Genomic DNA, 17,260 nt, shown 5'->3' with positions numbered 1-17,260 from the left:
GTGTTGATTAAGGGTATGAATAATATATTAATATTTATAAATTATTTAAGTTTAATTTAAATAAAATTTAAATTTAAATTAATTATTAAATTAAAATTGAGTTTGAATAATTTAATTTATAAATTGAATCAAATTTAAATTTTTTTATATTTGATTGGAATAGTTTATAAATTTAATTGAATTTTTATATTTTAAAATATTTTAATTATTTTAATTAATAAAATATTTTAAATTTAAATTTTAACATAAATAATTAAATTTTTATCGACTATAAAAATTAAAATTATTTATATATATTAATTAAATTTAATAGAATAAATTTAAATAATTTAATTTTTATCTTAAATTAAAATTTAATTGAATTTAAATTTAATTTTAAATTTTAAATTAAATTTAAATTTAATCAATTAGACTCCTAATCATGGTCTTTAGATATGAACGTAAATAAAATATTTGTGGAAAATTCGTGCCTGGAAATTAACGCTTGTTTTTTTCATCTTGAGACAAGTCAAGATCGCATCGTTGTCAACTTCTTAGAAATTATTACCTGGGTCCAGGAATGGCCAATATCTATGTATGTTGCATGTGAGTAGCATCCAGAAAAGCAGAAATTTCACGTCCTTGACTTAAACATATCACGCAATTGACGAGGAAATGTAAAATTCCTAATCGGAGGAAACCTCCAAAAAATTCAATACTTGATTTTGTTTTGTGGGATAAGATTTACCAATTACGAGCCTAGGGGGGTAAGCAATAAGAAGACGTTCACTTAACATTATATTAATTTGTAAAGAATTAAAAAAAAAAAATGAGGTGGTCACGTGACACCTTCTCCCTTCTTTTATTCTTTTTTTAATTAAATTTATTTTTTTTAATTTTTATTAAATAAATTTTATAAAAAATTTAATAAAAATGAAAATGATATAACAATTCGTATTCGATTGATTTCAATTTATATCAATTTAATATAAATGTATTTTTTAATTGAGTTCAAATTGAACAGTTTTTAAATAAAATTGAATGAAAGTTGGATTTAAGATGTTTTATCCTATTTTGAATATTTCCATGACACATTGTCTCGTTTTTTTTCTTTGTTTTTTTAATTTTTTGGTTTCCTTTCTTTTTTCCTAAACTTTTTTACTTTTACTTTTTATTAGATAAAATTTATAATAAAAAAATTAATTAAAATAAAAATAACAAAATAACTTTTATCCAATAAGATAAAGATAATAAAATAATCCATATTTAATGTACTCATCATTTTAGTGAACAAGTTGGCTATGCTCTACTGATATTTTGTTGATGGATTTGTGGTGTTTTGGAGTGTAAGTGCAGAGATTTATATAGAGGTGGGGTGGCCGTGGCATTGCTGTCGATGATTTACAGTTGTGATTGCGTGATAGAATTTTGTTGGAAACATTGGGAGATGGTGATGATGTTAATAGAATTTGGCTTGATCTCAAGTTAGTCAAGAATTAGATTCATACGTTGTTAGGCAGTCCATATAGAAACTGTCCTTGAATAACTAGCTAAAAATAGCGCTCAGATCAGTGTACCATTTTTTAAAAATTTCTAAAAAAGTATTTATATTTTTTTTATTAAAAATAAAGTTCTTCCTTACTAATATATGTCATGTTCTGATAAAAAATTTCAGATTAACATGCTACTTTTTTTTTTTTTTTTTTTATAAACAGATTAACTTACTACTTTATCAACAAAAATTTCATATAATCAATTTAATAGAAAATTTTTAACATTTTTATTCTTTATCTTAAAAAATATATGGATTAAAATCATTAAAATTAGAACAAGTGGACCAAAATCACATAATGAAGAAAATATTTTTTAAATAATTATAGATTAAATTATTAATCTAGATACTTTATACATAAATAAATGTCATACATAAGCATCCGATTGCTTTAATGTTATTTAATTTATGATGAAATTTGTTTTTAGGCAGGGAAATTGATTGCTCTAATTGAACATCTGATTGCTCAAATTCATTTTCTTAATAAAATTTTTATGTTTTCTTAAAAGTCATAGCAGTCCTTTTTTTTTACACGGATAATCAATTTTTTTTTTTATCAAAACTTATTTTTAACTTAATTTTCTTTAATTTCTTAAATTTTTAATTGAATGATCATACTTAATTAATTAATCTTTTACTATTTTAAAAATCTTTTGTTATTTCAAATCGTGTATTAATCTTTGATGGTTATCATGCGATGCGAAAATTAGAGCATGGCAGTACTAATAAAACAGAGCGAAGAAAAGTCGTCGAGAAATACTATTAAAAGAAAGAGAAGAATTATTAGAGGACATTGATGAGAAGTCTTTTGCGTAAAATAAATTGATGTGTGGAACATGACTTTTGTTAGTCATTTTGGTTTAGAGTTTATGTAGTCCTCAATTTTGACAAGTTCCTAAAGGTTGGTTGTGATGACCACTCCATTCGCTACTTTAAATTCCGTTCTGTCCCGGAAATTGCGGTCTTAGCAACATTTTTGTCAACTTTTTCAGTCCGCACAGTAACTAAAATTCTGGATAATAGTACAAAAAAATCTTATGAACTCTCACATGCTTCAAACAAACTATTTTCCATGAGAAATTGACTACTTTTTTTCAAACAAACTAATTAGCTATCCTGTAATCTCATCGTCTGCATGTATAAAATCATTTTCACCCAATCAAATTAAGCACACAGATTATACAAAATCAAAAGTTTATATATATGACTAATTATAAATTATTTTTTTATAAGTAAAATTATTAAAGATATTATTGAAAACCTTAATCAGTTGATCAACTGAACAAATAAATATTCATAAAATTATGTGTTTACTATTATTTATTATGTTATTGATAAACGAATAAAATAATTATTTATTCGTTGAATTATAATTTAGATTGATAAATGAAGGATTAGAATTGGTGATGGCAATAAGTTGATCCGGGTTTTTATTTGTTTAACTCTAATCTAATATTGTATTAAAATATTATTTTTTTATATTCAACTTGTATATATATATATATATATATATATATAATAATAATAGATCAAATCGAATCTAAAATTAATTTAATAATTTTAATTAATATAATATTTATAAAATAATTTATTAATATAAATTATATTTTAATTATAAATAAATATAATATTTTATTAAATTAATATCTTAAATTAATATATTATATAATAATTTTATTAATATAATATATATATAAAATTAAATAAATAATAATAAATATTTTATATATATATTTCTAATTGGATTGATCTAAAACATTTGTTCCAAAAAAATTTAATCCGACCTAATTCAAAATCTAATTTTTCAAAAAAGAAATTCTTTATCATATAAAATCAGATGAGATCAAACCTGAATTTGGCTATGTTTACGATCTTTAATTGAAGCTCACGATGACAGAAGAAAGAAAAAGGTTAAAAAAAGATCACAAGAAAGAAAAAAAAAAAAAAAAGGTGAAAAAGAAGATCAAGAATAAGAATTAGGCAGGCCATGCCTTAAATGTGATTTTACCAGCTCACTCCAATCACGTGCTTAGATGGCATATTGGTAATGAGTGTCTGCGATGCTTAGAATGAAAACGATATTTTTAATTAATTTTCCTGCCCTTTTTTTGCTGTGATTCAACATTGATCACGTTATATATTGAGTTAAGGTTATATTTTCAAACACGTGCAATTGCGTGTGTCAAAAACCAAAATCATAATAATTAACATTTCATTTGAATTACGAATAAAAAAATTTTCATTTAATATCATCATATTATTTTATTAAAGATTTAATGATAAAACAACTGCAATGATTTTTTCAATAAAACATAAGTATAAGAACACATATTTTCTTATTCAGGGGAATTTTTGAAAATAATTTTTAATAAAATGAATTTTAAAAAAAAAATATATTATCTTGAAAATATTGTAGCATCTAGTTTGTCATACTAGAAAGTAGGTGATTTATGCTGTGTGGGAAAGAAAAAATATGCTAATGGCTGAAAAGTCAAAATGTAATATTACTTTGGGAAAGTGGAATGTCATTTTCTGCTACTAATGTCATGTTACATCTTATCGAGGATAATTTCCTTTTGCAAAAGTTTTAAGAAGACAAGATCACCCCATCACAGAAACAGAGAAAAATGCGAGGGAGGAAATAGTAAAGAAAAGAAAAGCACAAAAAAAAAAAAGAAAAAAAATTAGTCTCACATGAATGTGATTCGGGCATTTCTTTGAGATTTTATATTGAAGATTTCGGATCTAAATCCTAAATTGGTCAATATTTTTTACGAGGCTTATGGTTATTGATTCTTAGAGTTTAAGACAGGTTAGTGATAAGCATGGTTTGAAGGAAAAAAGTTATATGAAGTGAAATCTGTGAAATTTTTTTAAAAAAATTAATTTAATAAAAATTTTAATAAAAAATAAAAATTGATAAAAAAAAAGCAATTGTTGACAATTGTCAATAAAAAAAATAATTGTCTCTAAGGATGAAGAATACAATGGTCAGAGGTTAATAACAGATTAGTTATATGACAATTGTTGATAATTCTAATAAAAGAAGTAAAAAAGTGAGAGATTTTGAAAACTTTTTTATTACAATGGATAATTTTGATTACATTACATGCATTGCATTTAGAGCACTCAGTACATGCAGTCATAATAAAGATAGAGATTTTTCTATTTTTTTAATAAAAAAATAAGATTTTAATATTCGGATTAAAATTATAATCAAACAAAAGATTTCAAAAAAGAAAAATTTACTTGTTCAAAGATGACAACTCGATTTTGAAAAAATATGAGATTTTTAAAGTTATTGAGCCTCTGCTGAAATGAGCTTTTTAATATGAGATTTTAAAAATTGTTGAGCCTCTGTTGAGATAAACTTTTTCAAGATAAGATTTTTAAAGTTATTAAGCCTCTGCTGAAATGAGCTTTTTCAATATGAAATTTTTAAAGTTATTGAACCTCTACTAAGATGAGCCTTTTTCAAGATGAATTTTTAAAGTTATTGAGTCTTTGCTAAAAGGAACCTTTTTTAAGATAGATTTTTAAAGTTGTTGAGCCTCTGCTGAGAGGAGCCTTTTTCAAGATAAAATTTTTAAAGTTGTTGAGCCTTTACTTAGAGAAGCTTTTTTAAGATGAATTTTTTTAAAGTTGTTGAGCCTCTGCTCAGAGAAACCTTTTAAATTTTCAAAAATGTTGTTGAACTCCTATAGCCTTAAAAAAAATATTTTTTTTGCTCAATGTTTCTTCTTTCAGAACTAAATGGTTGTTTGTTTATCTTTGCTTTATTCTTGATTCTCGAAAATAGGTAAAGAAGGGCAGCTATAAACACTATTTTTATTTATTATTATTATTTTTTCTTTCTTTTTTTATTTTTTTCTTTCTTTCTTTTTCTTTCTTCTTCTTTCTTATTCGATTCAAGTTGACTAAGATATGAGTGCATTAAATGCACCATCACCAAAGTCTAAAATGCCAACGGTCGCCACCATCGGCAACCGCCTGACACGCTATCTAAATTGGCAGCGTGAATTTTAGGTTGAAAAAATGAGATCGAATCCTAAAAAATATGAGATTTGAATCACAGAAAGCTCTATAAATAGAGCTTGTTACCTACAAGGAAATAAGGATGAGGATCGAAAAAAATATAAAAAAAAATGTTCTGTATAAAAGATATCTTGCAAAAATAAAAAAAAAAACAAAACAAAAAAATCAAAAACATAGTCCTCCCTAAAAGGGAAGAACCTAGTGCCAAAAGCTTTCCTGCAAAAAAAATCAACTTAACTATTAAAAAAAAGGGTTTGACTGAACCTTTGAGGTTCGATTTAAGGTGTTCTAGTGAGATTCGAGCAAAACTAGGCCCAGATTTGTATTTAGGGAATTGAGAAAAAAATTTTAAGATTTTTTACAATTTTTTAACCTCCAGAGGCGACGGTCGGTGAACGGCAGTTGGCGACCGAAGCGACAAACGGCCACCGTTCGATAGGTTCTAGAGAGAGAAGGTCTAGAGTGTAGAGAGAGAGAGGGAGAAGAAAAAATGAAAATTTTTTTTTAACTTTTATAAAAAGTGCTGGAACCAAAACGACGTTGTTTTGAGCCTTAAAGATTCGTGCGTCAACCCATTACTCGACCTGAGATCTACGCACCTGACCCGTAACTCGCTTCTCCTTAGCCTCTGACCGGTCCATCTGAACCAACCCAAACTGAACCAAACCGAACCGTCCCAACCCAGACCAAACCGCTAATGCTAGATCGAACTGCGCATTGATCGGACTGTTAATCGATCCAGTTCAGGTAAAAAAAAATTTTTTAAATTTTTTAAAATTATATATATTATTTTTATTTTAATTATTATTCTTGATATTATTGCATGTTAAATTGTTTAAATCAATAAAAATAAATTTTTGTTGTTTTATAATAATAATTAATAATTAATAAATAATAAAATATAATAAAATTTTTTGATAATTTTGAATAAACCTTATAAAATAATTGGTAAAAAAATGTTAATTAAATAAAAATAATACAAAATTGATAAAAAAAATTAAGAAAAGAAAAATTTTACCCAATGATGAGATTCAAAGGTACTCCGAGTAATGAAACCTATGAAATCTCTAGGTGAAAAATTTTTTTTAAATACTACCAGTGTATTAGAGTATTTATAAAATTTTTTAATAGAATAAAATTTTTCTTTTTGTTAATAATAAATAAAAATTTATTAATTTATTACAAATAATAGTAAAAAAAATAAGAAAAAATAAAATTTCATTCAATGATGGGACTCTAAAAGTATTTCAAGTAGTGATGCTTTACGAAATACTTAGGTGAAAAGTTTTTTTAAAATATTACCAGTGTATTGAAATATTTATAGAAAAGCTTCAATATAATAAAATTCCTTTTTTCTTCAAAATTTCAATTAAAAATTAAAAAAATAAATAAAACAATAAATAAAATTTCTAAAAAAAAAAAAAAATTTGTGCATCAACATGATAACATTCTACATTGCATGCACGACATAGTTTTTTTACGAAAAGTAAATTTGAGCCTCCAAATATGAGTCTCTAAGGTATTCTAAGAAGCGATGCCTAAGAAATTTTTAGGTGAGAGATGGTTCTTTTAATGTTACTAACGTACTGAAACATTTTAAGAGTTATTTCAATAAAAAGGTTCTAATTTATTTTTCTCGAATAAAATTTGAACAATAAAAAAAATAATTTTCAATAAATAAAAAAATCAAGAAAATTATTTTTCAAAAACCGAAAATGAGACTATTTTTTTTATCAAAATCAAAGGATAATACGTAGTTAATTGGTACTATTTTAAACAGGCGTTGCGAGTGTGCTAATCTTTCCCTACACGTAATCGACTCTCGAACTCAAATTGTTACGCAGACCCTAAAATTATCCTCTTAATAAATTTTAATTAATTTTAAAATTTCATTAAAATGATATGTTTTAATAGGTAATTAATCGTACATAACAAAAAAAAATTAGTGACGATTCCTTATTTTTTTTATTTCGTTTTCAATTCGTCAAGCGAACACAAAATCGTTATGATAGATAATCAATTGTTTTTTATCAAAAATTAATTTTAACTTTATTTTATTTAATTTCTTAAATTATTAATTGAATTGTCATACTTAATTAAGTAATCTTTTACTATTTTAAAAATCTTTTGCTATTTCAAATCGTATATTAATCTTTGATGGTTATCATGCGGTGCGAAAATTGGAGTATGGCAGTATTAATAAAACATAGCGAAGAAAAGTCTTCGAGAAATACTATGAAAAGAAAAGTAGAATTATTAGAAGACATTGATGACAAAAACATATTAGCCTTTTGCGTAAAATAAATTAATGTGTGGAACATGACTTTTTGTTAGTCATTTTGGTTTAGAATTATATAGTCCTCAACTTTGACAAGTTCCTATCGAGATAACGATGTGCTGACGACCACTGCATTCACTGCTTTAAACAATTGCGGTCTTAGCAACGTTTTGTCAGCTTTTTTAGGCCGCACAGTAACTGAAAGTCTGGATAGTAATACAACAAAATCTTATGAACTCTCACATGCATCAAACAAACTATTTTTCATGAGAAATTGACTAATCTTTTTCACTACAATTTATTTTGATTTATTTGTAAAAATTATGTTTGGATGCCATTTTTACTTTGTTTCTTTTTTTATATTTTTTGTTATTTATCTTTTATTTTCTACTTTTGCTGACATGAGACAAGTCAAGCGTACGCTGACCGTAGTCCAGAGAGTTCACTAGCTAGCCAAATGAACAATTAATTGCAACTTGCAAGAGGGAAAGAGACTATTGAAGTTGAAAGGTTTAATCCCCAGTTTACAACTTAAAACTTATCTACCTTTGAATCTTTTTCACCAAAAAAAAAAAAAAAAAGGTTTTACAACTTGGCAATGAAGGACATTTACGCAAGCATGCATTAATTAAGAAATTTTGGACTTTATTCCACTGAATTTTCTTCTGAGGGCTAAAGAGAAATGACCGGCAAAGAGAGCATTGATACTAAATAAATACGTGCTATCATAAATGCACTCACACCTTATTAATAATATTAAAGAAAATTATAAGATATTAATTTCCTTAAGTTAATTATATAAAAAAGATGTTGATATTACTATATATGTATATTCACATATATATTTATTTAGAAAAATTATTAAATATATTGATAATAAAATATTTTAATTTCACATACAAAGTTAATAAAATGATATATACCTTTTAGTGTCTACTTAAAAAAAAAAAACTAATTTAAAAAATTGGAACATGTGTCCGTTTGTGAAATTAAAATTCTCAAATGATAATATATTAAATAATTTTTCATTTATTTAATAGTATATATTTTGACAAAGCATAAATTAATAATAAATTATTTGATACATTAAAAGTAGAGTTTTTTAACTCCACAAATAAAATTAAGATAGTGATATATGTTTCATTTTTAAAATTTTTTTTTTATTTTTTAAATATTCACTAAGAGACATATGTCATCATTTTAACTGAAGTTAAAAAATTTTACGTATTTGATAATTTCTCTTAATTAATAGTATAAACTTGATGTTTAATCCAATTACTTATGCTTCATACAACTATTATTAAAAAAAAATTTAACAGATCAAAAATGCAAATTGTAGACACCCAATCAGGTCCGGGCTCGGATCAATTGGGCCTGACCCAGATCATTTGGGCCTGGCCCAAATGGGCAAGGCCCAATTGAATTTTTACCCCGTATTTTTTATTTTTATTATTTATTATTATTATGTATTAATATATGTATATATATATATTCCTTTTTTTTTCATTAGAATAGATTTATATGTATATAGTTATATATTTATTATTATTATATTATTATTCTTATCTCTTTTTTTTTTAAATTATCTGTTCTGATTTTTTCTGATTTTCAGATATTATTTGAAAATTTTTTATCTTTTGATTTATCTTTCCAATTATCTAGATTTTTTTTTTTAATTTTATTTTAATTTTTATTTTGGAGGGCTAGGATTCAAAGTTGAAGACTCCCACTCTGGAGGGGAATTCAATCAGAAGAGTCCAATTGGATTCAAAGACTGAATTCCCGTCCAAAGAGGAATTGGGATTGATCAGAAACTCCTGATCAATCCCTATAAAAGGGACCCCCTAGAACAGTCAAGAACACACAGAAAACAGTCAGCTAGAGCTACTGATTTGAGAAGCAAAGGCGTAGGGAAGAGTATAGAAGGCTAGGAAAAGGTTTAGGAGAGTTCCAGAAATTATCAGAAATTTTTGGGATTTTTTTTCGAAATTTTTTTTCTGGGAATTTCTGGAAAATTCCAGTTTCCGGTTGGATTTTCCGGCCAACCTTGAAGTTTCCGGCGAAAATTCCGGCCAACATTGAAGTTTCCGGCGACCTGCCCAGTTTCCGGCGAAAAATCCCAGAAACCGGCGAAGAATCCCAGAAACTGGTGGATTTCCGGCCAACTTCCGGCGAAAAAACCCAGATTCCGGCGAACATTTCCAGAATCCGGTGAATCTTCAACCGGAGTTCTTCGGTTTTCTAGAGAGAAGGCAGAGAAGAAGGGAAGAAGAGAGAGAGAGGGGAGGAACGGTCTGCTGAAAAACGGAGGAAGGTGCCTTTTATACCCTCCCAAAACGACGTCGTTTTGGCTTTAAGTTAATAAGAGGATCCGCGCGTTTTGCCGAACCCGACCCGACCCGAAGCGTCGACCCGCTTTCTGACCCGCGCGTGCGTCCCTCCTCCAAGCCGAGCCGAGCCGAGCCGAGCCTCCAAGCCGCTCCTCCGAGCCGTTTTTTTCTTCCTTGAGCCGAGCCGAGCCGAGCCGATAGCCGAGCCGCTCCAGGTTTTTTTTTTTTTTTTTTTTTTTTTGACTTTTTTTTTTATCTTGATTTTTTTTTCTTTTTTCTTTAATTAATCCGACGACGGAGCCTGTACAAGTAAAAACAGTAGTTTTTCTTGCATACTCCTGAGGTGAGGGAATTTTCTCAATTTTTTGCTAAAAGTATTAGAGTCAATTGAGAATAATTTCCGATAATTAATTACTTGGCTGATTTTGATTTTTTTTTTCTTTAATTAATCCGACGACGGAGCCTCTACAAGTAAAAACAGTAGTTTTTCTTGCATACTCCTGAGGTGAGGGAATTTTCTCAATTTTCTGCTAAAAGTATTAGAGTTAATTGAGAATAATTTCCAATAATTAATTGGATGATTTTGTTTTTTCTTTAATTAATCCGACGACGGAGCCTCTGCAAGTGAAACAGTAGTTTTTCTTGCATACTCTTGAGGTGAGGGAATTTTCTCAATTTTCTGCTAAAAGTATTAGAGTTAATTGAGAATAATTTCCAATAATTAATTGGATGATTTTGTTTTTTTTTTAATAAATCCGACGACGGAGCCCCTGCAAGTGAAACAGTAGTTTTTCTTGCATACTCCTGAGGTGAGGGAATTTTCTCAATTTTCTGCTAAAAGTATTAGAGTCAATTGAGAATCATTTCCAATAACTAATTACTTGGTAAAATTTTAAGGCTTTTGGATAACACAAATTTAAGCTGGTACCATCTTTTGATGGGCGTTGTGAGGGTGCTATAACTTTCCTCACACGTAACCGAACTCCCGAACCCTGTTCTGGTTAGTAGACCTGAACCTATTCTTTTAGGGACCCTTAAACTGAGGCGTTCCCTAAAAGGACAGATTCTATAGGTGGCCAATCACACCTGGATAAAAAAGATTGGTGGCGACTCCCTTCAGTCAATGTCTAGCGATAGATCCCCGGATCTAGACGTTATGACACAAATAAATCAAATTTCAACACTTATTCATTTTTATATTCTCAAACTATGATTTTTTTATATTAAAAAAATATAGAGGATTTTAAAGTATGTTTACATTTATAAATAAATTATTAAGAATAATCAAATTAGTCTATTCGAATAATTAAGTTAAATATATGGTACCATTGACATATAAAAATAAAATAAAACTCGGGTCCAGGAAGATCATGACTTTTAATTTCTAAAAGAGCTTATTGATGTGTGAGAATTCAATGGATTAACTATTTTATCACCAAATTAGGAATTATTTTATACTATGAAATAGAAGTGTTTGTTAAGACATAGTTCTCAGAAAAAATCTTTTGAGTGCTATGTTGAAATAAAAAAAAAAGCCCCTTTCATTCGAGAGAAATGCGTAATATTTTTATTTTTCTAATCAATGGTGTTACAACTTATAGATAAAAAATTAAGACTGTAAATATTAAAATTTGATTTGATCCATGCCATCTCTTAACATATATTATTTTTATCTTTTTAATTTTTTTCTTTTCTTTTATCTCCAATACACAATCATAATAAATATCCTCAATTCCATTAATCCCACGACCAAAATTTCCATCAGAAAACAATTTTAATTATACCCCTTTGAGATCACCTAGCCGCTTTTTCATTCAACTCCAACCAATGGAGAAAGGCCAAACAATTAGTGTAAGAAGCTTGCAGTATTTTTGTCTTTTAATATACTACTAATTGAGTATTGACTATACCAGCAAATTTTGTAGAGTCTACATATATATATATATTTATATATTTATATATTTATATATTTATATAACGCTTATAAAACTTTCATTTCATAAACCTCATCTGAAGTTTTATTACAACTTCACCCTAGCTAGCATAACATTCCATGAACTTACGAGCTTGTGAAGCTTATTTCACTCTGTCATATAGTATGACCAATACTAGTGTGTGTGTGTCTATATATATATATATATATATATACACACACATATATATGTAAGTTCAAGGGCAAAAGACAACCCTGTAATTAGTCCCACCAGGGCAAGTAAATGTGCTGGTTTGATCATCTTTAGGGTAACTATAAGCATCAGGGCACCTTGTCTTGAAGAACCTGGAGAAATCCGTAGGATCACAGGTCCCAGAATTGCAACAGTATTCATTAGTCTTGAAAACGGTGCAAGGATTATTGCACCCTCCTGGGGCTTTCAACTCATTAGGGCACTGTCCTATGATATCTGCTGTGCATCTAATGCCCCTGGTGCACCCCCCAGAAGTTGGACTAAATTCCATAGGAACGTTAAATCCATCAACTAGGGAGATATCGAAGAAATCCAAGTTATTGAACTGGTTTAGTGCGAATTCAGCCAGGGTGTTTGGGGGTGCACCATAAGCTTGGCACTGCAGGAGCCCCCCACAGTCACCGGTTTGGCATCCGCCAGGCCCGGCTCCATCAAAGTGGCAATTGGTTCGAGCCCAGATACGACCTCCTGTGGTACCGGCGTTCACATTTATGTCCCAGAATTCACCACTGTTCAGCTGTCTGCCACCACCGGTGGGCACGGCTGCTGCCCAGACCGTGTAGGGGCAGTTGTTTCGAATGTTAAAAGTGGCAGCATTGGCCACCGTGAAGCAGAGAGCTGCAATTAAACAGAAGGAAAACAAAGAGAGGCTTTTCAAGTTCATTTTTGCGAAAAAGGCAAAGAAGTATTGGAATTTTGATAATTAGCTTGTATTGTATCGAATTTGTGAGGAGAAAGGTGGATTTATAAAGAGTAGGGGCTTCAGGTCGGTGCATGTGAACCAATAGATGTGAACGTTAATAAAATATCTGTGGAAAATTCGTGCCTTCGAAATTAACATATTTTGTTCCAACTTGTGACAAGTCAAGATTGCGTCGTTGTCAACTTGGAAATAAATTATCGTCCAGGAATAGCCAATATCTATGTATGCATGTACGTAGCATCTAGAAAAGTAGAAAATTTACACCCTTGACTAAAAAATATCACACAATATTTGACGAGGAAATATAAAAATCCTTATTGGAGGAAACCCCCAAAATTCAGTACTTGATTTTGTTTTGTGGGATATGATTTATCTATTACGAGCCTAGGTGGGTAAGCAAGAAAATGTTCACTTTATCCATCTATCTAGATACAATTTTTGAAAAGAATATAAAAAAAGTGAGGTGCCTACGTGACACCTCTTCCCTTCCTCTATTCTTTATTTTTTATTTTATTCTTCATTAGATAAATTTTATAAAAAAATTCAATGAAAGTAAATATGATGTAACAATTCATATTCCATTGATTTTTATTTACATCGATTTAATATAAATATATTTTTTAATTCATATTAGATTGAATTATTTTTTAATAGAATTGAGTTGAAATCCAATTTAAAGTGTTTCGTCTCATTTTGAGTATCTACATAACACATCCTTTCTTTTATATTTTTTATATTTTTGTTTTTTAAAGCTTTTGCTTTTTTTTTTCCTTGTTTTCCTTTCTTGTTTTTTTCTAAATTTTTTTACTTTTACTTTTTATTAGATAAAATTTGTAATAAAAAAGTTAATTGAAATAGATATGACAAAATAACATGTATCAAATGAGTTTTGATTTGTCTCATTCCAATTGATGCACTTTTTAAAAAAAATTTAAGATAATTGGGTTGAGCTTTTGTATATTGAACTCGGGTTACAACAAGATTTTTTATGTTACACCTTTAGCTCAATATATATAAAAATATATATATTATTATTTATTTAATTTTATATTTATATATATATTATGAAAAATATTATTTAATGCTTTAAATTAATAAATTCAAGTGTAATCTTATTTGTTTTTTTAATTTTATTTATTAGATAAATTTTGTAAAAAAAACATGATGCAAGAGTGATAAAAAAATCGATATCTGATGGGTTTCAATCTGATGCAATCCAATCAATGAAGCCTTTTTTAAATAAGGATTGTATTATGTCTTTCTTTTTTGAATAATTTTGCTCAAGTTGGATTGGATTTGGAGTGCTCTATCTCGATCCTCTTCAAGATATATAATAAAAATATTTTTTATTATTTATTTAATATACTTAATTTTTTAAAGAATGAAGGAAATAGTGTCCACGTGGCACCTTTTTCTTTTTCCCCAATCTCTAATTTTTTATTTATTTTATTAAATCTATTTTTTGCTTTTTTTATTTTTTATTTATTTTATTTATTATTAAATAAATTTTATAAAAAAAATTAATGGAGGTAAGAATAGTAAAGCAATTTGTATTTTATTAGTTTTAATTCGTAACAATTAAACATAAGGGCTTTTTTAGAAAAAAATTAAAGTTTGGATCAAGGTTTTTTTTTAAATGGGATTGGGTTGAAGACAAATTTAAGATTTTTACGAAAGAGATTATAATCAAGAAAAAAAAATTTGTTTGGAATTACTTTTATTTATAATAATAATTTTTTTATATTGTCAACTTATATTTATGTTACAATAAAATTTTTTATGCTTATTCTCACCTTTTATTATATTTAGAATAATTATAAGTTTTTTCTTAAGATATTATCGATTATGACACTTTTAATATATTTTACGTCAAATGATATTAATTTTACAGTTATTCTCACTTTTTTATGTTAACATTTGTTTTTTAATTGAATTATTATTTTTTATTTATAATACTAATTTTTTTATGTTACTAATTTATTATGTTTCAATAATATCTTTTTACATTTGGTGTTATTTTTCATTACGTTTAGAATTATTGCAATTTTTTTAAGGTGTAACGATATTTCTAATTCTTTTATATTAAATAATATCAATTTTACGATAATTCTCATTGTTTTACATTAACTAATAATTTTTATTTAAAATTATTTTTTTATTTGTAATAATAGTTCTTTTATATTGCTAATTTAATTATTTATGTTATAATAATATCTTTTTACACTTGTTGTTACTTTTCATTATGTTTATTTATTTAATATACTTAATTTTTTAAAGAATGAACAAAGGAAAGAATGTCCACATGGCATCCCTTTCTTCCTCAATCTCTACTTTTTTAATTTTTGTTAAATCTATTTTTTATTTTTTTAACTTTTTGTTTATTTTATTTATTTATTATTAAATAAATTTCATTAAAAAAATTAATGGAGGTAGGGATAGTAAAGCAATTTGTATTTTATTAGTTTTGATTCATAACGATTAAAGATAAGAACTTTAAAAAAAAAAAAAATCAAGGTCAAGTCGAGGTTTTTTTTAATGGGATTGGGTTAGAGATGAATTTAAGGTATTTTGTCCAGTCTCAAGCGTCCATGTGATACCTCCATCTTTTTTTATTTTCTTTGATTTTTAAAGGTTTTTACCTTTTTTTGGGTTTCTTTTTTTTAACTTTTAACTTTTACTTTTATTAGATAAATTTTATAATAAAAAGTTAACTGATAAAAAGATGACAAAATAATCCACATCTTATGGGTTTTGGTTCACCCCAATCCAAGTGGTGTACTTTTTTTTTTTATTTAGGATAATTGGATTGAGTTTTTTTTAAATTGAGCTCGGGTCAGAGCAAGAATTTAAATGCTATGCCTCAATCTTACTATATATTAAAAAATATTTTTTATTATTTACTTAATTTCATATTTATATATTATTAAAAAATATTATTTAATACATTAATTTAATAAATTCACGTGCCATATCATTTAACTTTTTTTTGTTATTTTCTTCTTTTTTAATTCCATTTATTAGATAAATTTTGTAAAGATAAAAGTCAATGGATATGTAAGGATGATAAAACAACCTATATTCAATGGGTTTCAATTCACAACGATCCAATTGATATGATTTTTTAAATAAGAATTGAGTTAAATTTTGCCTCTTTAAACAATTTGGGTTAAGTCAGAATTGAGTTTAAGGTACTCTACCACAACCATTTTCAAGATATATAAAAGAATATATTTTATTATTTACTTAATTTAACTTATATATATTATATTAATTACGATATTGTTTAATACCTTAATTTAATAAAAAATTAAATTTATCTATAATTTATATTAAAAAATAAATACATTTATATTTATATATATTATTATCCATAAAAAATTGGTACAAAAAATTTTCTTCTCTTACATTTAAAATATAATTTAAAAAAATAAAAAATTATCCTGCAATGAAGTGGGGGTCTAACTCTAATATATTTAGAAAGTTAGTAAATTTTCTTTTATTTTCTTGGGCCAAAATTAATAAAAGCTAGTGTCAAGTTCTACTATATTTTTTCAGTATCAAATTACTCAACAATAAATACCTCCAAAGATTAATGAATGAAGGGGGATAGAATTTCTTTGGATGACTAACCCTTCTAGAGTACCACGCATATGAATTTCAATTCTTTTACTATATATTTTTAAAATTATTTAATCACAAATTAAAAGGAATCCACCAAAAACTTTAAGAATTGACTTAAAAAATCACATCAGGAGATAGATTTTGTGGAATGCAAGTTATGAGTGGGGTACATGTAGGCTAGACCAGAGACTCATGAAGTCAAAATATCTAACAATTTTTGTTAGCAGTTAAAAATAAATACAAAAACCCCAAAAGAAGAAGAAGAAAATTCTTAGAAAGAGGGATCATTGGCTTTAGACTATAGTTTTGTGAGAATATAAAAAATAAAAAATTTTCATAATTTCTCTCTACCTTGTTTTATTGCACCAAAGATAAAAACTTTTAGAGCCAGTTACTTCTTTCATTCCATTTGGATCATAAGTAGAAGTGACAATAAGGAACCACAGTCTCTTTTTTGTCGCAAGTGATCAAATTAATTAAGGATGAATATCTTCAAAGATTAAGATAATTGAATGATAGATTACAATATAAAGCATTCTTTGACTCGTACATAAACAATAATATCAAACAAGTATG

The 17,260-nt window shown here is 26.8% G+C and overlaps 1 pseudogene; it reads right to left on the bottom strand.

The window, feature by feature from the left end:
• Window positions 1–12,155: 12,155 nt before the first annotated feature.
• LOC111290386 (protein P21 pseudogene) lies at window positions 12,156–13,090 on the bottom strand (annotated as a pseudogene).
• Window positions 13,091–17,260: the final 4,170 nt, after the last annotated feature.

This window comes from Durio zibethinus, chromosome 11 (assembly GCF_047325235.1).
Source record: "Durio zibethinus cultivar Kanyao isolate XHJ-2024 chromosome 11, ASM4732523v1, whole genome shotgun sequence".
Taxonomy (NCBI): Eukaryota; Viridiplantae; Streptophyta; class Magnoliopsida; order Malvales; family Malvaceae; genus Durio; species Durio zibethinus.
This window is presented reverse-complemented; position numbering and strand designations above follow the sequence as displayed.